Raw genomic sequence first — 21,929 nt, 5'->3', positions numbered from 1 at the left:
AGTTCGAAGAAACATACCCTTGCAGTGGACACAATATTCATATTTTTTATGATCAGCCTTAGATTTTCGCTTCACTTTTAAAGAACCACTTCCTCTTTTCAAAACTTCATTATTGTAAATGAAGTTTCCTCTGTTTCGAAGCTGCTCCAGCAACTTTTTCCTTGTTTTGGAGCCTGGAGGAAAACTGAGAGCTTTCGCTATGTCTGCATCCTCTTTTGCATGGGTGTTGAAATGCCTGGCTATTTTAGAATGAGCCTCCTTGCAAAAAAAGCAGAAATTTTTCCTTCCAACTAGAGTCTTTTTAGGATCTATGTTCAAAGATTTTGCATGTGTTGCTTTTACAGGGGCGTCATTGGTGTCACCTGTATCCAAGTCTAAAATTGATGGATCTTTAACAATTGTAACTTCTGAGTTTTTCAGGATGGTGATGCCTTCTTCTTCATACTTTTCTTCTTCTTTTTCTGTATCTGTTGCTGATTCTGGAACATAATCTGGATCCTGCTCTTTATCGGATTCTTCTTCTGATGTGTCACATTCATTCTGAATATAATGTTAGAGAGAATAAACAGAAAAAATAAAAGATAAGTGATCTCTACAGAAGCACTTCATGACAGCCAGCAAACTTAGACTTTGCTACATTTAGATTTGTTGATATTTTCCAAAATTTCATTAAAAAAAAAAGAAGAAGAAAAAAAGCATCTTTTCCACAATGTCGCTTTAGCACTTGTGGGTAATTAGAGAACGAAAAAGTGGAGTAAGGGGTTGGGTACTTTAAAATTGATCTTACTTAAATCAGACACGGTATCAAATTTATTCAGACACACAGTTCCTCTGCTTGAATGATGTTTTGGAAAGAAATGAGCAAGTATTGACTTTTTTTTACTTTAGTTTTAACATGTGAATTGTAAATACCCCTTTATCAACAACTCCTAATAATATTAATATACAAAAATATCAAAATATTGATAACAATTACCTGCTGCTTTTGTCTTTTCTCTTTTGCGAGGAAACAATGTACATGCCATGTAGTTGTGCAATCTGTTTGAATAATAAAATTAAAGAAATAGGAAAACACAAATAGCAAATCAATATTTGAGTCACAATATTAGTTACAAAACAAGAAAAAGTCATTTAAAAAAATCTATTTGTGAATCTGTGAGATATGAGGAGCACAAAATTCCAGTAAAATATGCCAATTACAACTTAACTAGGATGGGACTCCAAAATTAACATGTAAATATTATTCAACACCATTCCAAAGTTGTATGACACAAGACCCACAATTCCATGTTGAAATTCAAGCCCACTCTTTCCCTCTGCCACCTCTCAATAGTGGGAGAAAACTTCATTGACTACATTGCCTCTCAAGGAAACATTTATTCCTTCTCATATATTCCATAATTGACTCAGTTCAATAGTTACAAGTTTAGTTACTATAGACGATTTTTAAAGAAGCTTAAAAAAATCATAACAGTAATACCAACCTACACATTTGAGTCCCCTCCATTTTAAAGGGGAAAATGGTCCCAGGCAAACTGAACATTTCTCCAAGGAAGAAATCTCAGTAGAAACAACATCATGTTCAATGCAATCTAATAGCAAAGAAAAAAAATTAAAACAAAACAGAAAAAGAAGCAAAAAAAATTATAAATGCATTGCTGAAAGATATATGGTGTATATATATATATATATATATATATATATAGATAGATATAGATAGATATAGACAGATAGTGGTCCTTCACCATATCGCGGTTCATCTTCTGCGGTCTCGCTGTTTCGCAGATTTTTTTGTATGCATGTCATATATTTTAGGGGTAGGTAATTATTAAGAAATTCACATTGTTAAATATATGTAAGTTTATGAGAGTGTATAAAGTGCTGAAGAATGTTGAAAAAGTTCTTTATAGTTTGGAAAAGTTCTATAAACACTCCGAGGAGGGATAATTAGGCCTTAACATGCATTTGAATTGTGAAAAATTAGTAAGGTCGTCATTTTGCAGATTTAATTTATGACGGTGTGTTTTCAGAACGTAACCCCCGCAATAAACGAGGGACCACCATAAAAATATATTAAGAGTTAAATGTATCAATGTTTCTTCTTACCAAGATTATGTTGGATGGGGCTCATAAGTTGATGTGAAAAAACAGATAACTCCTGAAACATATAAAAAATGGGAGTAGCAAATATAAAAAATATGCATAATACAAATGTACATGTTAAAAAGATTGTTGAAATTCAGAGTTATACAAACCCTATGAGAACCATATGTCTGAGGAAGAACATGAAACAAAAAGATGTAGTTCTAATCACGATCATGTGATTTACTGGTTACTGTAAACCAGACATGTCTTCATAAACCATGACTACTTACATTTACACACAAAAGAAAGCTTTATTAACCAGCCTGTAGGTTAATGGTTACTCTATACCAGACATGTCTTCATAAACCATGGCTACATACATTTACACACAAAAGAAAGCTTTATTAACCAGTCTGTAAGTTAATGGTTACTCTATACCAGACATGTCTTCATAAACCATGGCTACATACATTTACACACAAAAGAAGCTTCATTCAGCAACATATAGGCTACTGGTTACTGTATATAGATCAGAACCATAGTTGAAGATATAGCCATATTATATAAGGAGAAGAACCATTTTTCTAACCATCTTGAACCAAACGTCTGCAGCACACATCTCATAATGTTCAAAATCTGTATGTTTAACTATTTTCTAAATCACGTTGGCAACTATACAAACCTTTTCAGAGGTGGTTTCACTACAGTTGGAGCTTTTCCTGACTGTGGCTGGTCCAAGTGTCTGAGGAAGAACATGAAACAAAAAGATGTAGTTCAAATCACCATCATATGATTTAATGGTTACTGTAAACCAGACATGTCTTCATAAACCATGACTACATACATTTACACACAAAAGAAAGCTTTATTAACCAGCCTGTAAGTTAATGGTTACTCTATACCAGACATGTCTTCATAAACCATGGCTACATACATTTACACACAAAAGAAAGCTTTATTAACCAGCCTGTAAGTTAATGGTTACTCTATACCAGACATGTCTTCATAAACCATGGCTACATACATTTACACACAAAAGAAAGCTTTATTAACCAGCCTGTAAGTTAATGGTTACTCTATACCAGACATGTCTTCATAAACCATGACTACTTACATTTACACACAAAAGAAAGCTTTATTAACCAGCCTGTAGGTTAATGGTTACTCTATACCAGACATGTCTTCATAAACCATGACTACATACATTTACACACAAAAGAAAGCTTTATTAACCAGCCTTTAAGTTAATGGTTACTCTATACCAGACATTTCTTCATAAACCATGATTTAACAGAATTACACACAAAATGAAGCTTTCATTTCTTCTCTATCTACCACCAACCAGCCATCAACCTATATCACGTTCACCATTTAGATGTGCAATTATTTTCTAAATCATGTTGACAACTATACAAACCTTTTCAGAAGTAATTACAGCAGAGTCGGAGCTTTTCCTGACTGTGGCTGGTCCAAGTGTCTGAGGAAGAACATGAAAACAAAAAGATGTAGTTCGAATCACCATCATGTAATTTACTGGTTACTGTAAACCAGACATGTCTTCATAAACCATGGCTACATACATTTACACACAAAAGAAGCTTCATTCAGCAACATATAGGCTACTGGTTACTGTATATAGATCAGAACCATAGTTGAAGATATAACCATATTATATAAGGAGAAGAACCATTTTTCTAACCATCTTGAACCAAACTTCTGCAGCACACATCTCATAATCTGGGGAAAAACATCTGGGGAAGGATACAGAAAAATTTCTGCTGCTTTGAAGGTCCCAATGAGCACAGTGGCCTCCATCATTCGTAAATGGAAGACGTTTGGAACCACCAGGACTCTTCCTAGAGCTGGCCGGCCGTCTACACTGAGCAATCGGGGGAGAAGGGCCTTAGTCAGGGAGGTGACCAAGAACCCGATGGTCAGTCTGGCAGAGCTCCAGCGTTCCTCTGTTGAGAGAGGAGAACCTTCCAGAAGAACCACCATCTCTGCAGCAATCCACCAATCAGAACTGTATGGTAGAGTGGCAAGACGAAAGCCACTCCTTAGTAAAAGGCACATGGCAGCCCGTCTTGAGTTTGCCAAAAGGCACCTGAATGACTCTCAGACCATGAGAAACAAAATTCTCTGGTCTGATGAGACAAAGCTTGAACTCTTTGGTGTGAATGCCAGGCGTCATGTTTGGAGGAAACCTGGCACCGCTCATCACCAGGCCAATACCATCCCTACAGTGAAGCATGGTGGTGGCAGCATCATGCTATGGGGATGTTTTTCAGCAGCAGGAACTGGCAGACTAGTCAGGATAGAAGGAAAGATGACTGCAGAAATATACAGAGACATCTTGGGTGAAAACCTGTTCCAGAGCGCTCGAGATCTCAGACTGGGGCGACGGTTTATTTTTCAGCAGGACAATGACACAAAGCACACAGCCAAGATCTCAAAGGAGTGGCTTCAGAACCACTCTGTGAATGTCCTGGAGTGGCCCAGCCAGAGTCCAGACTTGAATCCGATTGAACATCTCTGGAGAGATCTGAAAATGGCTGTGCATAGACGTCTCCCATCCAACCTAAAGGAGCTTGAGAAGTACTGCAAAGAAGAATGGGTGAAACTGCCTAAAGATAGGTGTGCTAAGCTTGTAGCATCATATCCAAAAAGACTTGAGGCTGTAATTGCTGCCAAAGGTGGATCAACAAAGTATTAAGCAAAGGCTGTGAATACTTATGTAAATGTGATTTCTTCGTTTTCCATTTTTAATAAATTCAAAAACTTAAAAAAAAATACTTTTTTCACCTTGTCATAATGGGGTATTGTGTGTAGAATTTTGAGGTAAGAGCTTAATTTAATATAATTTGGAATGAAGCTGTAACATAATAAAATGTGGAAAAAGTGAAGCGCTGTGAATACTTTCCGAAAGCACTGTATGTATGTATGTATGTATGTGTGTATATATATATATATATGTATGTATTCATGCATGCTTAAATGTACCTTTTCTCTCCATGGCCATTCAGAGTCTCCATAATTGTAGGTTATCTCTTCTCCTGGCTTGATGTCCTTAATAGCAAATAAGCAGAGATGAGGTTGTCCATTTACCCTGATCATCTTCATTTTGGCATTTGGGCTCACATGGTCATCATTAACTAGTCTCCCTAGAGAGCCATCGTCTTTTGCTGCATCAATACTGAAATGACAAAATCTTTAATCTGACTGAGAAAAAACAAAAACAAACAAACAAACAAAAAAAAAAACACCTTCTATAACATCTTTCTATACCGATATAGAGTAGGCAGAAAGCTTTACTTTGTTTATCTGGGTACCACAAAACTTAAAATGTGTGGTTAGAACAAAGTACTCTCATTTACATACCATAGCTGTTTTCCATTGAAGCGAAATTCAAACATGAAGACCTTTAACGCATCATGATACAGTTTCATTCTGCTTTCATGTTCCTGTTTGCTTATAACATCTCCTCGGTATTCTATGAGAAACTCTCCCTTCTGAAAGTGGCATCTACTAAACACTCCTCGACCTAACAATGAATAGAAAATGTCAGTATTGATTGACCACAACAGTCAAACACATTATGCCAAAAGAAACTCACTATGATCTATAGTAACCCACCTTTGAATAAGTTGATATATTTCACATCAAAACCATCCTTATCTATACCAATGGATGAAAAATGTGCTGCCTCATCTGCAGGTTTGATTTTCACCCTTTGTGGTCTCATTTTCTGTCAAGTAAAAACAGTTTGTGGGTTTGGTGAACATACCAACTTACAATAATGATGAATATAAATAATTTACACAAAATCATTCTACTCAATTTCAGAACATAAGCAGAGTCTAATGTTGAAACAGTACCAAATTAATAAATGTGCAAAGAAATTAAATTTACCTACATCATCAGTGATTATATATACTGATGATGTTACTAAGAATAATGGAAACTAAATAAAAATAAATACAAAATAAAAAAAAAATGAGCAAGAGATAATATGCAGTATTGCACCAACACAAAAATCTTTTTGCCCGACTAGATGTAAAATTCCTGTCTGAGCAAATTCTTGTGTCAGTGAGGCAGTGGTGATTAAACACTAGTCACAGTCAGACACTGTATGGAGTTATTTTTGTGTTTTTATTAAATGCAAAAAAAATAGTGATTTGAGAGTGGAAAAATTATCTGAAAGGAAAAAAATATATTTGATATAAATATTTTTCAAACTGATAGCAAAAAATAATAATATTTGAGACTAAAAAAAAGTTTTGAGATAAAGTATCTTGTTACAGCACATTTAAAATAATTTGACATTTAAAAAAATAATTTCCTAGAAAAAAAACCTCTCTCAAAAGCCTTTCTTTACTCTCAAATATATATTTTTTTGCTATCGAACTGACAGCTGACATTTCTCCATACTGATTACGCCTTTCTCATTAATATTCATGACTAACTCCTGCTATCCCTGCGCTGTGATCCACCATTGATTCACTGAGAGGTGCAGACATAGTGAATATGCATTGATATGTTGTTTTTGGCGGCGGAGACTCCAATATTTGTGTAAGATTATGACACAGCACACACAAAAGGCGTGATCAGTATGGAGAAATGATCACCACCCAGCTGTCAGTTCGGTTGAGAATGACCAATAGTAACATGGACCCGCCCATGACACAAGTTTCACATCGATAGCAAAATCTTGAAACGATAGCAAAGACTTCGGTTTTGAGAGAGAAAAGAAAAAAGCTTTGAGAGAGAAAAAAAATTGGAAGAGTAAAAGTTTTCACTCTGATAGCAAAAAAATATATATTTGAGAGTAAAGAAAGGCTTTTGAGAGAGGTTTTTTTTCTAGGAAATTATTTTTTTAAATGTCAAATTATTTTTTAAATGTGCTGTAACAAGATACTTTATCTCAAAACTTTTTTTAGTCTCAAATATTATTATTTTTTGCTATCAGTGTGAAAAATATTTATATCAAATATATTTTTTTCCTTTCAGATAATTTTTCCACTCTCAAATCACTATTTTTGTTGCATTTAATAAAAACACAAAAATAACTCCATAACACTGCAGCTATTTCAACCCGCAAGCATAAAGATTCTATCAGAACTAATGTTATGTTCGTATCGTCAAACCTACGGATCTTCCAGAGAAAGGGTCCAGGTGGAAAATGTCTGGGAGATCTTTGGAGTGATTAACTACTGCAGACTTCCCAGTGCAGCGCGTGTGGAACGGCACGTGTCTTCAAAGAAAGCTAGCTTTAGCATGTATCCGAAACTAGCTAGTAGTAACTTTCCGGACAATATTCGTCACCATAAATGATCGGTAAAACTGCATCTCACTGGTTGCTGGAGTATAAACTTGGCAAAATATTGAAGTTTTACCTGTTAGATTCTCCACTTCAGTTGGCAAATTCTGTAACATTCAGCAGCATGAAGTCCGAGAGGGTTTTTTTCAGAGAGGAAAAAAGCAATGAAGACAGAAGGGAGTATGATTGGCTGAAGGAAGGTCAGATGGGAGGGGTCATGACAGGAACCTTTTTTTTTTTTTTCATTATTCTAAGCGTCATAAAACGTGTCTCTTGAAGAAGGTGATTTTATTGTATTTCAGAAATGTAAAAATTGTGATTAATAAATATTAATAAAAACACTGTTTTTCTAAAATATTTACTAATGATACAAATAATTCCCATGGACTTTATTTTTTTTTTTTTTACAAAATAGGCAACAAATACAGCAAGATTTTATTTTATTTTATTTAGAAAGAACAACCATTAAACTACAAATCCGATAAGTGCCTACAAGAATGTTGGGGCATTTAATTAAAGGGAAATAGTTAATTATGTCTTTCTTGTCAGTTTTACACGATTAAACACATGTAAACCTTAACAAGTGATAATGTCTATTTTTACTAGATCAAATATGTCCACGGACACTATTTCATATAGTTAGACATGTATTAAAACAGAAAAACTTACTTTTGAATTCATCGCTTGAATAGATGGTTAAAAAAAATAATCATGGGTCCAAAATCCAAAGGAATTACAAATCCAGCTAAAAAAAATCCACAACAAAATCAGCACAAAACCCACGGTAGGACTGGTCACCACCCGAAAATCCGTGGGAAGTGCTGGTCACGTAGCTAAAATTTCCCGCCGTTGTGTATGTCAGCCCGGGAAAATGTGTAACTTGGCGTTGCCTTGCAGTTCCTTTTCCCACCTGCAGAGGCCACTCTTCAGCGTTTACGCACACACACAATGGTTTAAGGAACCATCATTTGTACAGGCCATAAAAACAATGGGATGCTAATTAAAAACAAAAAAACGAAATAAATTGAAAATAATAGTTATTTAACTATGGTACACACACACATATATATATTACTTACATTTATTCAAAAGTTATAAGACTTTAAAATTCTTAAATTACGAGGACATCTAATGTGGTTTCGTAAACCAAATGGTTTTGTAATGCTGGTGTGTAACCAGAAAAATTGGTTTCGCAAACCATGTAATCAAGAACACACAAACAGAAATACACACACAGTCGCACACAAAATCTTGAAAAGCTGAATTTGAGAGGCTTAAATTCGTTTTTGTTTACAATGTTGGACAGTAGTTTATGTATGTTTAGTACAGAAGGCAAGGCAGTTTATATGTATAGCACATTTCACGTACAGGACAATTCAAAGTACTTTACATAAAACAAAAGCATTACAGATATTAAGAAATAATGAAAGACAGCAACACATATGTAGCACCCGTCCCATGTAACTCTGAAATTTTACTAATATTATGATACTATGGGCGGGGCCCTGGGCTTTTTTTTTTATATTTACCTGTTTTAATCCCAAATAATTCCGGTGCCTCCAAATAACCTAAAACTAATAAATGTAAACATTCAAAATAGATCAGGTACTTAAGTATGAAATATAATATAAAAGACTCACTGGCAGAGTGTAAGCAAGTGTTTTAGTAAAATAAAGTTATATTCAGGTGTTCTTTACACTCATATAAAGTTAAACAGAAATTTAAACACAATATCCAAACACTTTGTGTTTACTCAGTCTGACACTTGCAAAAACACAAACGAACAAACAGCACCCCTTTGGGCTGTTTTAATTCAGTCCTCAAAATAAACCAAAAGTTGCAGGCCTGAATCGAAGCTTGGGAACGTTGTGGTCTGAAACTGGATGACCCTTTCACTTGCAAACAAGCTAAAAAAAAAATGGCCAGTACGATTAGTTTTGTTACTCACAACCTTGGCTTATCAGTCTGTTGAACCAGGAGGAGTTGTAATTGCATGTTGAGGGATGGAAAACGGTAGGCAGAATGGTATGCTGCGGATAGACGTCTGTAGCTGCGGCCCTCCACGTGGCATGCGCTGTCCAACCGGAACCCGGATCCTGATGCTCCACACAAAGTCCAAGGAAAGTCTCCTAGGCCTCTCCCTTTGTGGGCATGCAAACACTCTCTTAATCAATCTGCTTGTCTAAGAGTCTCATATTGTTTTATCCAAGTTCATCAAACTGTCAAAGTAGCTCACAGAAATGCACCAACAATAGAGCATAATGTGGTATTATGTGCTAACAAGCTAATAGGCTAATCGCGATTAGCATACACACATTGTTTTACAATTTTTGTCCCGTTCTGGCCCAACTTCAAGTAAAACAAAGAGACAGCATTTACCTGCCAGAGTTACAATGTCCTACACCAAACGGCAAACTCGGCATCCACCGCGATCAGGCTTGAACATGTTTCTCTGCTATCTTCCTAATGCACGCTACGTCTGCTTCACGTACTGTCCCACTACAGTGCACATAATCATGCTGTCTAATCCCGCCCCTCACACAGTTGCATTGGTCTGACAGCTCACTGATAACCAATCATATTTCAAAGATGGAAAAACATCCAGTCTCAAAACAAACAAGTTAGATTGTGGTCACACATGGCTCTGTTATAAACAGAATGAGCTATTAGTGCTGATTTTAACCTTGAACATATTTTATATGAACTACACATAACATTACATGAACTTTAAATATGACTCTGTCACTTTTACAACATTTCTTTTAAACTTTTTACTATTATTTACACCAAATACAAGATTATTGTATCCGGGCTACACATAGAATCACAATAAAATAATAAATTACATTAAAATGATTAAAAGCAAGATGAGTTAAAAAGTTCCCTTAGCAAAAAGTAGTATATTCAAGTGTACTACAAGTATACTTATTTTATACTAAAATTGACACAGTATACTTGAAGTTCACTAATTACACTGCTACAAAGTATTATTTAATATGGATTGAAGTATAGAAGTGACTTGTGTTTACATTTAGCAGAATAAAAATATTTTTCACTACACACATTTGCTTTGAGGTATTACCCCTGTTATAAACTTGCATGTTCAAGATCATAGTGCTGGAGTTTAAAAGTTTACTGCAAACAGTATGTGTGCTAAATTGCATTACCTTTATGTAACTTAAAACCATACACAAAAACAGAGAAACATTTGACTTGACTTTATTGACCAAGTTCTAGTCCCTTTCATAAGGGTTTGGCAATGGTGTTATGTACACAGTGTCATCTGTTTCAACAAGAACACATTTTGTTTTAATCATGTCAGGCCAGACAGCATTAACAGTTTCAGTTTTTTTTAACCTCATATAGGAAAGTACTTTTTACATTGATCTGTGAATCTTTACATACAGTCCTGTCTGATTTATTAAGTACCTCAACTAAAACAACAGTTTGGCACATGAACAAAAAGCAGAATTTGGATGTGAACACGTTTGTTTAAAAATAACCAAGTCATTAATTAAACAAAATGTACCATCTTTCAAGCAGACAGCACTGTTGCATCTCTTCTTTAGTCTGTCATAGTTTTGACTGTGATACAAAACTCCATTGATCAAAAAACGGTTGTATGACCAGAAGCAGTTGCTTAGATTTCCAAACAACTTTGTAATGGCAAGCCTGAATGACATTTAAATACTGTTTTGCACCGGGGGATGGCCAAAACCTCTGACACTTTCATTTAGTATTTTACAGTTTTCTGTTTTTCTTTTACTAAAGTAAAGTTCTTCAACAAAAGATTGAACTTTTTCATGTTCTGGGTGGATAGTCTTCTTGGCCCTTTCTGGCAGTTCTCTCCACAACAGAAATGTTATGACTATTTGTGATGGGACATACTGTGTTCAATGAAAATATTTCATTAGTGTGCCCATATTTGACTCAAATGAAAAGGTTGATGTAGCCCATAATGGCCCCCATTGTTTGACACTCTGTGCAGTGTGTGTTTGCAAGTGTATATTAAAAGTCATGTTGTTTTTCCCCACACAGTCTTTGGAACACAATGACAATTTTTTTAGATGCTTTCAGTCTTTATTTTATCCTGCAATAATGTATATATGCCAAACGCAGGTAGAGAATAGAAAAGAAGAAATGCTCGCCACTCTGAAGCTTTCCAGAACTTTCTTTCTGTCAGTGACCTTGGTGACCTTGTAATCTCAACAAGTGGCTTCATTTTTACAAGTCGCCTATCAACTTCATCAGTCTCTTTACCCATGTACCAAGGGGACTCACTGTTTTTTGTATCAAACCACAGTGTAGAGAGTTGCCGAGTGACTCCTAGGCACACATTTTGTTGATATTCAGGAATGAAGCCATTTATCATTTGGAAGTATTTAAGTTGCATTAAAGGAGATGGCCCTTTGACTCCATACCCTGGCACATCAGTTGTACCTGACATTGCATGACTGAAATGATCCTTCTCATTTCTAAGTGGGGGTTCAGGTTGTTCATATGGATACGATTTACCACCTTTGTGCAAGCAAAAGTCACATCTGTAAAAGCCATTAAATTGTTTAGTGTTGCGAAGCAATGGATGAGCCACAGAGTCAAAACTACAAACCAGCAAAAAAAACTTTGGAAACACGATTGTGTCCTTCTCTGTCTTGCCAGCCAATACCTTCAGTCTCTAATAATGAAGCTTCTTTAACCAATGGTGTCAGCAATGTGAACATGGATGGTTTATTTGGTCCAAACCATAATGCTGACATCAAAATGTGCCTTTTCCTTATCTCTGGCTCCAGTTCAATTATCTGGCACTGAATTGGCCAAATGCTGAATTTAGAGCTTTTGAACACTGGCGCACCATCGCAATTCCAAATCAGTCAAATCATCTCTTCCAAGAACTCCACTGTCACACAATTTTTGATATTCTCCACCAGACTGTATGTCAGTTAAAACTCCAAAGGATATTCTTTTTTCCGTAAGATTGACATCATGTTCCTGCAGAAGTTGTTTGATCTGCATATGAAGGGGGAGTCCAAGAAAGTAAAAACCCTTTTTTAAACTTGTGTTGGCATCAAATGCTGTGTTGCATAAGGTACAATAAGAAGGACAATGTGCACTAATGCCAAGGTATGCTAAACATTTTTCACAATAAAAGTGAACGTCAGACTGCAATGAACTTCCAAAGTCTTTGTGGAAAAGATAATGTGAAGGTGGAATCAGACCTGGAAACATGATGTTGAATAGTTCCAGTAAATGAATCGGTGCTTTGCTCGTTAAATTGTTGTGCAGCACATAGGACATCAGCATCAATAAACTTTCACTGTCACGGATCAGCAAACTGGACCACAAATAAGTTGGAGCTGAGGAATAGGTGAAAACAGTTTTATTGAGGTGATGAGAACTTCAGCAGGAAAATCAGGTCTGGTTTGTGCAGTCAGCTTAGCCTGCAGGTGGGAGAGCTCAGGTGAGAATCCAGCCAGGACAAACAGGAATGTACGATAGATATTGCTCACGTACCAGCGGCGGTGATGGAAACCAGCAGGTTGGTTTTCAGGGACCGTGATGTTGTGATAGTAGCTAGGCCAGGGCTGTGGGAACTGCAGAACCAGAAAGACAATTAGTTTTCTCTGATAGTTACAGAAGTGGATAATCCGGGCTGAATAAGGTCTCCGGGAATCCTCCAGAGTTCTCCGATGGCCGGGGGCAAGATCCGTAATCCAAAATCCAAATCCTGAGGACAGTCCAAGGGTCAGAGTACCGGTCAGAATGAATCACAGGCAGAGTCAACAGACAGGGAGCAGGCAGAATCGGGTTTTCCAGGTCGAAATACAGGTCAAGGATCAGAGACAGAGTGGCAGGGTTTACCAGACAGGGAGCAGGCTGAGTCGGGATATCCAGGTCCAAAAACGGGTCACAGGTCAGAGATCAGGTAAGCAAGCAGGAGAGAAAGGCTGGAAGCGTACAAGGAAAAACCAAGACGATCTGGCAGAGAAGAGTTGTCACAGACTGGTATATAAGGAGCCCAGACCAGGTGGAGCGCATCAGCAATCAGCAGAGTTGGAGGGAGAATGCATTCAGGGATGGCTGGGAAAACTCAGCGCCGACCATGCACTGTGACATTCTCCCTTTGTAACAGGTGCACCAGGATACAGGGGCTTGTCACCATCTGCTTGGTCTTCACTGCCCTATAGATATCAGGAAAAAAGATAGAAAAGCCATGTATAAATGATAATAAGTAGCAGGAAACTTAAACAGTAATATCAGTCTATAAAATATTTTTACCCTTATTACAAAATTCACAACAGTTGCTTCACAGCCAAGAAAGTAACTTTCCCCAGTTTACACAAAATATTAGAATTTATTAAAAATGCTATTTAACCCATGATATTTGCAACTCGTGATCTAGGTACAGTAGAGATATATCTGCAGACTAGATGGGAACAACGGTTTATGTTGTTGTCTCCAAATGCTCTAATTTTATGTAATGGGCTAAAGTACTAACAATGTGTTACTGAACCACTGTTTACTTACCACTGGAAACTCAGGATTTTTTTCTCTAGTACTTTTCCCCTCCATCTAGTCTTCATGATCAGTCTGGTTTTCACCTTCATTACTGGCAGCATCAATCAAGCTCTCTTCTTCGGAGTGTGGCAGGGCTTCCTCATTCTTAAGGTTGACAAAGAAAAAAAGTTTACTTTAAGTAATTAAAAGTGTACATGTTTATATAAAGAAAACCGATACAAAATTCCACATTTACCTCTGAAAGGTCCACATCCAATAGTTCTGTGGTAGGGTTCTCAGGGTTGCACTCATCATCTTCATCTTCACTGTTAGAAGTGTTACTCAAGTTTTCTTCTATGTTGATTTCCTTATCTTTATCATTCTACATGTGAACGAAGGAAGACACTTGGGTTCAAATAGGATACCATATGTGATCGTGCACCACAATTAAGCTAAACTGTCTGTTAGCTAGTATGAATGCACTGAACTATTACAGTAAAATATGCACTGCTGACACTTTGCTGAGGGTGTCAATAGAAGACCTCTGAGTATAACTATGCATGGGTTATAGGGCATCCCTCCCAGAAAAAAGACAAAAAAAAAAAAAAAACAACAAAAAACAGAAACATTCCAAAGGTGCCAAACTGTTCTTACAAGCACACCTTTTGAATGTCCATATCCAACAGGGTGGTCGTAGGAAAGTTCTCATTATTGAACTCTACTTCACTACTGGAATTGTTGAGATCTTCCCATCCAGTGGTTGAACTGTTACTCATGTGACCATTTGTGTTGACATCATCATTATGATTAGCCTTCTACAGATTAACAAGAGAAAGATAATTTGAAACAGCATGAATGAACTCCCTTTATCACAAGTCCCATCACCAAATCATAAACAGACTAGGTGTGCAACTTCATTTTTAGACAACTTAAAAGTGCTTTAGACCGCAACTGCTTTCAGTGTTATGAGAAATAAATAAATCAGTGATGTGGCATATGACATGTTCTAACGATTGAACCTACTTGGGGAGCTGACGGCACAGTTTAGGGAAGATTCTTAAAACTGAATCAAGGATATGAAAATTACCCAGATATATGGGGAAATGTATCCTGGTAATAGAAGATGTCTTGTCATATTTTAAGATTTGATGCCTACTTGGACATAAAACAATTACACTTAAACTAAAACTGTCATTGCATATTTACCTGTTGACAGACTGTATCCAAAGGCCTCGGTGTGGAGGAGCTCCTACTGTTGATATCATCATTAAATTCTCGGTGGGAAGCAATAGACCGACTCATGAGATCTTGTGTGTTGTCCAGTAATTCTTCACTTCAAATGTAAATGTCAATTATTAGTCAAGACATTAAATTCCCCTTTGGTATACTGAGTGCATTTGTACATAAACTCATTCCAACATTTTTTGTGGGAGGATGCCGCCAAATGATATTGTGCATAGTGTATGTATAGAAATTAATATATATATATATATACATATATACAATCCTCAAATTTATTCATACCGTCCCATTAAAGAAGGGGGAAAAACTGCTGTCACTAAATTAAGTACAAATTGACAAAAGTAATAATAAATCAAAATTTTATGATTGACTAACTCATGGACTAATATTTTGTTGAACAATCCTTTGAGGAAATGATTGCAATCAGGTGTTTTCTTTACCTCTCAATAAGACTTTTGCACCTATTGACAGGTATTTTGGTCCACCATTAGCAGTATTTTTTTTTTTTTTTTTTTTTTTTTAATATTTTTTCAGCCTAATTAAATTTAAAAACACTGTCTGATTTAATTAAATTATAATTTAACAAAATTGTATTTATTACTTTTTCAGTCTGTAGTTATTTAAGTAACCATTGTAAACTATATGATAAACTGACTATATGTTTTGCCTTTGTTTTAATGGAAGGGTATTAATAAATTTGAGAAGAACTGTTTATATAAACTTAAGCCAAAGTTATTCAGCTAACAATATGCCATTTCCATCTGTACTTGGTAGTCCTTGGAATCTCTGCTGCGTAATCCTCAAAATATCTATTATAAGGTCTGCGATGCTCTGCCATGTTGGCTGGATGAGCTAGAAGCTTTTTTCCAGCTTTCACTGCAACTGCGTCATTGCACTTCCTGCCTATGTTCCCGCCTTCCTACCTGGCAGCCAATGGGAGCCAATTTCAAATTGGCACCCTCCTCGGCAGTTAACGGTCGTAAAAAAAAAAAAAAAAAAAAAAAGTCAGTTCTCAAGTAAAGGAGGGACACACATAGTTAAAGTTGATTATCAGTATTAAGCTACCACAATGGCATTTGCCATTTATTATTTCAAGGACAAGATTGTAGAAGTTGGGAAGATTTCGTGGATGAGTACTGATGACCCACAACAATTTCCAAAATTAATAACCCAGTGTCCGAACCTAGAAGCTGAAGATGGATGGATGGAGGTAAAGTGGGACATTAAAGGCAGAAAAAGGTCTGACGGCCCATCGCTTTTCACAGCAAAGGTTTTAATGTTTGGTGGTAAGATGTCTCCCCTCAACTATACCTTGATAGTACTGATTTAATCTGTCACTTTTGTCAGCCCACTTCTCAAAGTGGGGCTTAAGCTAGCTGTTCAACAAAAGCTGATCTACGCGCCAATGTGACTGTTTTGGTTTTTTTTTAAACAAGGTTAGTCCATGGCAAAATATTAAAATAAGCAAGTATTGAAAGTGGCAGAATACAGTGATATAAGTTATTCAGCATATAAGTATAAATTTAGCACTCTTAAACTCATTTTAAATGATAGCTGACCTACATGCTTAGCTTGTGGTACTCCACTAGACTCCAGGTCTGCAACCTGCAACTCTGGAGCTGCAAGTGTCTCCCTGGACCTACCACTATGCCTCTAAATACGTGGTTAAAATATTTTTTTTTAAATCTTTCTTGTCATTAAGTTGGAAACCATGGACTTTTTTTTCCCTTTCTTTTACATCATTTTCCACAAATATCTACATTAATTAGCAGAAAGTCTGTCTATCCTCTTTTTTTTTTTTAATAAAGGTTTTATGTTTTTCTTTATTTTAAAATCTAAAAATGGAAATAAAAATGTGGTTCTTCAAAAATAACAAACATCCTATGGTGGCTCTTCATTAAAAATATATATTAACTTGCCTTTTTGAAAAGTCTCGTAACATTTGTGTCTCTAAAGTAGTTTTATTTAGCTGGCTGAGGGAAAAATGGCTCTTTGGATTGGAAAGGCTGCAGACCCCTGCACTAAACACACCAACAGGTTTAGCAGCAGTTTTCTCTTTAAACAGCAACAGTTAAAATATTTCTTCATATATATTTATAAAATCACATATTTATGAGAAAGAAGGATGAAATGTTCAGGATTTACTAACTAAAAGGTAAAAAGTCAGCCGGATGAGTTTAAGGCTGTGAAGCTGCTTCCTTCTAAACACAGAAGAACAATATCTGATGAATATCAGCATCAGGTGAACAGACAGAAAGCAGGATTAGAATCTCACAGCTTCTAGATGGTGAGGAGAGAGAAATATTCACAATATGCACAATAACTTCCATCCATGCACCTTCAGTGCTTCATTATCCAGGTTTCTGGCCTATAATTTCTCTAAACTTTCATTTTCAGCCTCCGCTACCAGGAGTTAAGGGGTTAACATCTCGTTCCGGGTTTAGCGTCAGGTCTGTAGACGTGTGGTATCCACAGAAAATCCAGAATCTCAGCTACCAGCTCAGTAAAACCATTTCTATCATTTCTATCACCAACAAACACAGTTAAGACAACAATTTTTTTAAAGAGCAGCTACACAAAGTCTGAAAAATATGTAAACACAGATGATGTCTCCCCATGTTCCCCCCACGGCATGAACACGAACAAATGGCTCCTCTACTGAAAGCTCACATCTCACAGATTCCACAGCTGGAAGTTTTATGTCGATATGACCAAGATTCACCGAACCAGAGGCAGAAAAACACCTGATTTATGCTGCAAGTTTGTAAAAGTCAGAAAGTCTTACCTTTGCTGTCTTGAAATGAATGAAATGAAAAATACTTTATTAATCCCTTTGCAGGGAAATTCATGTTTTCAGTACAACCCATCCAAGACTAGACAAAACAACATATGATGACACAAACAGAACAGGCATACTGACGGAGCAGCCATTTCTACAGCGCTCCTTGTCTTAGATATAGGTGAAAGGTAACATTAGGGGAGTAAGATGTAGCTGGAGAGGATAAAAAAGGCATCTCCACACTGGGCCTAAGGGCCCATTATTGAGATACAAAAAACACTCCTCAGTACATACAGAACATAAGTCAGACAATCACAACATCAGAAACACGTGGCGGGGGGAGGGAGGGGGGGTCTCCCATTGCAGCAAGTGCAGACGCAGCTGCATTCTCAGAGCGCGTCCAATCAACCCACTGCCCGGGAGTGGAGGGAGGTGGAAGGACAGCAAGGCAGTGAATAACGGGGAGGTGTATCTGTAGTGGTGTACTTGAGTGTGGTGCGTGTGTGTGCGTAGAAGAGAGCATATGAACTTTGCCCCAGTTCTCCCTCACAGTCTCTGCCACCTGATGATAGTGGGGCATCCTTGAGGGCTGATCCAGGTTGAAGTCCATCGCCCGTGAAGAGGGTGAGGGGAGGGTGGGGGACTGAGCGTCCATCAACAAAACATTCCAGGGAGCTTTCAGCCAGCCATCAAGGCCAGCACAGGGAGCCAAATTTGATAACAGCATTTGTTTTGGTTCAGGCCAGAGCTGTTTCGTCTGCCTTAAGTCTCTCAGTGGTCCCACTGGCGACTCCCAATGATCCGAATTTTTGGGTCAATTTCCATCCAGCCGAGCTGACAACTTCTCCAAGTTGGTGACCACCTCACGTACAAGCCCAGAAAGCGCAACCAGTTTGCCATCCAGAACTGGAATAGCCTCCAGTTTACGATTCAGCTCCTGTACCGCCACAGCCTGATTGTTCGTAGCTCGGCACACACCAGCACAGAAATCCGGCAGCTTGCCAGTGACTGCCGACAGTGTCCATAAATGCATAAATTAAAACCACATTTATTAAAAAAATTAATAATAATAAAGTTTCCCGTCCAATAATTACGATGTTCTGTCCATCTGCATGTATTCTGACAAAGAGAAACTTCGGTTCTTTTTTTCTTCGTCCTGTTCCAGACAGAAAACATCTCTTTAGCTGTGTCCCAATTCAGGGTCTGCACGCTTCGAAGTGCGCAGACTACGTAGGCTACAGAGTGTCCTCCGTAGTCTACACACTTCGAATTCTGCTTAACGTTTGTGAAATGGGACAGCCTACCTAGTCTAGAAGAATTTTCCATAGCAACAACACAGGACGTTGAATCACTTAAACCTCAGAAATTACTCGTAGGAAACATCAGTAGACACTGAACACGGAGCGGCAACACCCACAGTAAAAAAAAAAAAAAAAAAAAAAACGGTTTGAGGCTCTGTTGTTTTCCAGCCGGTACACACTTCATTAACCCCTTAAAAGAATATCAAATATTACCGAATTTTAATGTCACCATTTAACAAACATGCTTTAAATGTACTTGATTTTGTAACGTTTATACTAAACTGTAGTTAAAAAACATACTTTTTTTTAAGTAAAACTTTATTTAAACTTAATACGACTCTTCTGAGGTTGCTGATTCGCCACTGTCCTGTGCGCAATGAATTGTGGGAGAAAAGCGGCCGTGAAGGATGCATCACCAGCAGCCTTCGTTTGAGGCCAAACGAAGTGCGGATTCGAAGGGTGGATTGGGAGGGTCCTTCAAATTCTGTGAATTGGGACAGTACTTCGCGCACCGCGATGACATATGTGGCCGACGAATTCTTACTTCGAAGTGTGCAGACCCTGAATTGGGACACACCCTTTATTTTAACAAACCCGCTCTCTCCCGATCACGTCAGACGCACCGCTGCAGCAGGGAAGGGAAACATGGCATGTGTCTGTCATCAAAGCCAGCGGCCAGAAAAAAAAATAAATAAAAATTTACTCGCGATTAAAAAATTTAACGCCGTTAATTAAGCGTTGCGTTAACACGCGATTAATGCATTAACATGTCCAGCACTAATATGTATATATATATATATATATATACATATATATCCAAAGACAGATCACACATTCAAGCTCTTAATTTGACGTTTCTTACACAGACAACTAGAGTGATCTCTGCAAGAAGCGACAGGTTTTCATTAAAGGTGAAGACATCTGGCTAGAAGCAACCAAGAGGAAGAGTAAGCCAAACAGCAAGTGGAAAGATATGGAAGAGGATGATCATCAAGTACTACCAGTAAAGGTAGTTGCTGGGATAAAAAGACAGTATGACAACAGCTGATTGTAATTTAGAAGTGGCATTTCTTTATTTCTTCAGGTATGCATTAAATTTGTATAGATACGCATCGTTTAAAATTTCAGTACCTCTTTTGTTTTTTTATACACTGTTAGATAAATGTGTGAATCTTGGTTACTAGTATCAGTAGATAATTAAATACATTTATTAATTGGCCCTGTAACGGATGGCAACATGTCCAGGGTGTTCCCTGCCTCTCACCTGCAAACCTCTCGACCCTGAGTTGGACTGAGCGATATAGAAAATGGATTAATAATAACTGGCCAAGTTCATAGTTAAATGATTTTTGTTTTGACTATTTACACATTTCAGAATCTATGTATGATCCATCAGTAGTAGATTGAGTAATTATTACTAAGTTATTATTAACATAGATTTTAACACAAATTCCTTTTATAAAACTACAAAACTGAATTATAATTTGACAGAAGAGAAGCAAAAACCTGTACAACAAAAGAGTCCACAAACCAAATGGTTGAAGAGTTGAAGAAGCAGCTGGCAAACAAAGCGTCTTCAGAGGTAAAATATTTGACTATTTTAATTGTGATGCAATAATTATGGATTGAATTTTGTTGACACAGAGAAGACTGATTCTTTGATTTTATTCTGTTTTTTTTTTGGGGGGGGGGGGGGGGGGGGGGTGTAGTTAGCTAACTCAAAAGAGGAGTCATCAGATCAGAGGACCAGCTGCCCAGAAACTGGAGTGTGTCACAGCAGAAACTAAAAGAGCTTCAGAGAGAAATCAAGAGACTGAAAGACGACCATGTGAAAGAAATACTAAATGCCATCAAAGGTATTTTCTGTTTATTAATTCAAGTAAAGCAAATTATAAATCTCTGCGATTCAGAAATCCAGAACATTAATTTGTTTTATTGTCAATGTGACAAGTTGGTAGCTTGTTGCATTTAAATAGAAACACAGAAATATAATGGCTGAAAAATCTTCCCAAATACAACGAAATGACCATTTAAACTGAGAATTACATTAGTGTTCTGTGCAGCCATTAACCTACATAATTTATCATAAATACTCCAGTAATGGAGCATTGACGTCAAAAATGAACACAAATAGAGAGCTGGGATCAGCTGCTAAGTGTTGAAAATGGCCCTTACCAGCCCTCACTCCTCTATTTTAAGGTGGCTGATCCAGTCTCCTCCTATTTTCTGTTTCTCCTTAATCAGCTCCACCTCCACCCATGTTCTTCATAACACAAATGACTAATGTAAAGTTTTTAAACAGTCCCAGGACACAGTAATGACACAAGCTTTTGTTTCCTTGTTTCACTCTTTGTTTTTATTCCCTTTACAGAGCTTCCAGCAGTAATTGCACAGCTAAAGGATGTCATTGAAAAAATCTCTACTCCTGCATCTACTTGGTCAGCACCTACATCATCTGTAGACCCACCAGTTTCTGCACCCATCTCTTGCTTTGTCTGCAGCCTTGTTACTGTATGTATCTTCTGACAGGCAGCTGATGCTTCCGCGCTCGGCGGGATGTAAACACAAAGCACGGTCACGTGACTAAGCTCCCTCGGCAAGTAATATGGCCGCAGACTAACGGCTAACAGTTCCAAGTCCTGGCAACACTGTTCCTTTTCACTGAGACATGTCCTGGGCAACACTAATGTTTGTTCACATATATGATGAG

At 37.2% G+C, this 21,929-nt stretch overlaps 3 long non-coding RNA genes across 3 annotated transcripts; 1 reads left to right on the top strand and 2 right to left on the bottom strand.

Annotated features, from left to right (window-relative positions):
- Positions 1–5,091: 5,091 nt before the first annotated feature.
- LOC121655371 lies at positions 5,092–7,745 on the bottom strand. The gene is made up of 4 exons (XR_006013182.1): positions 7,479–7,745; positions 5,719–5,830; positions 5,464–5,626; positions 5,092–5,278 (listed from the first exon to the last, which is right to left on the bottom strand). It is a non-coding gene; the product is annotated as an uncharacterized LOC121655371 (long non-coding RNA).
- A 5,767-nt stretch (positions 7,746–13,512) lies between these two features.
- Positions 13,513–15,029, bottom strand: LOC121655504. Its single transcript, XR_006013225.1, has 4 exons — positions 14,560–15,029; positions 14,154–14,279; positions 13,928–14,062; positions 13,513–13,581 (listed from the first exon to the last, which is right to left on the bottom strand). It is a non-coding gene; the product is annotated as an uncharacterized LOC121655504 (long non-coding RNA).
- A 5,127-nt stretch (positions 15,030–20,156) lies between these two features.
- LOC121655500 lies at positions 20,157–21,700 on the top strand. The gene is made up of 4 exons (XR_006013223.1): positions 20,157–20,228; positions 20,711–20,801; positions 20,929–21,075; positions 21,591–21,700. It is a non-coding gene; the product is annotated as an uncharacterized LOC121655500 (long non-coding RNA).
- Positions 21,701–21,929: the final 229 nt, after the last annotated feature.

Source organism: Melanotaenia boesemani, chromosome 2 (genome assembly GCF_017639745.1).
Source record: "Melanotaenia boesemani isolate fMelBoe1 chromosome 2, fMelBoe1.pri, whole genome shotgun sequence".
NCBI lineage: Eukaryota > Metazoa > Chordata > Actinopteri > Atheriniformes > Melanotaeniidae > Melanotaenia > Melanotaenia boesemani.
The sequence above is the reverse complement of the archived record's forward strand: the minus strand, read 5'-3'. Positions and strand labels throughout refer to the sequence as shown.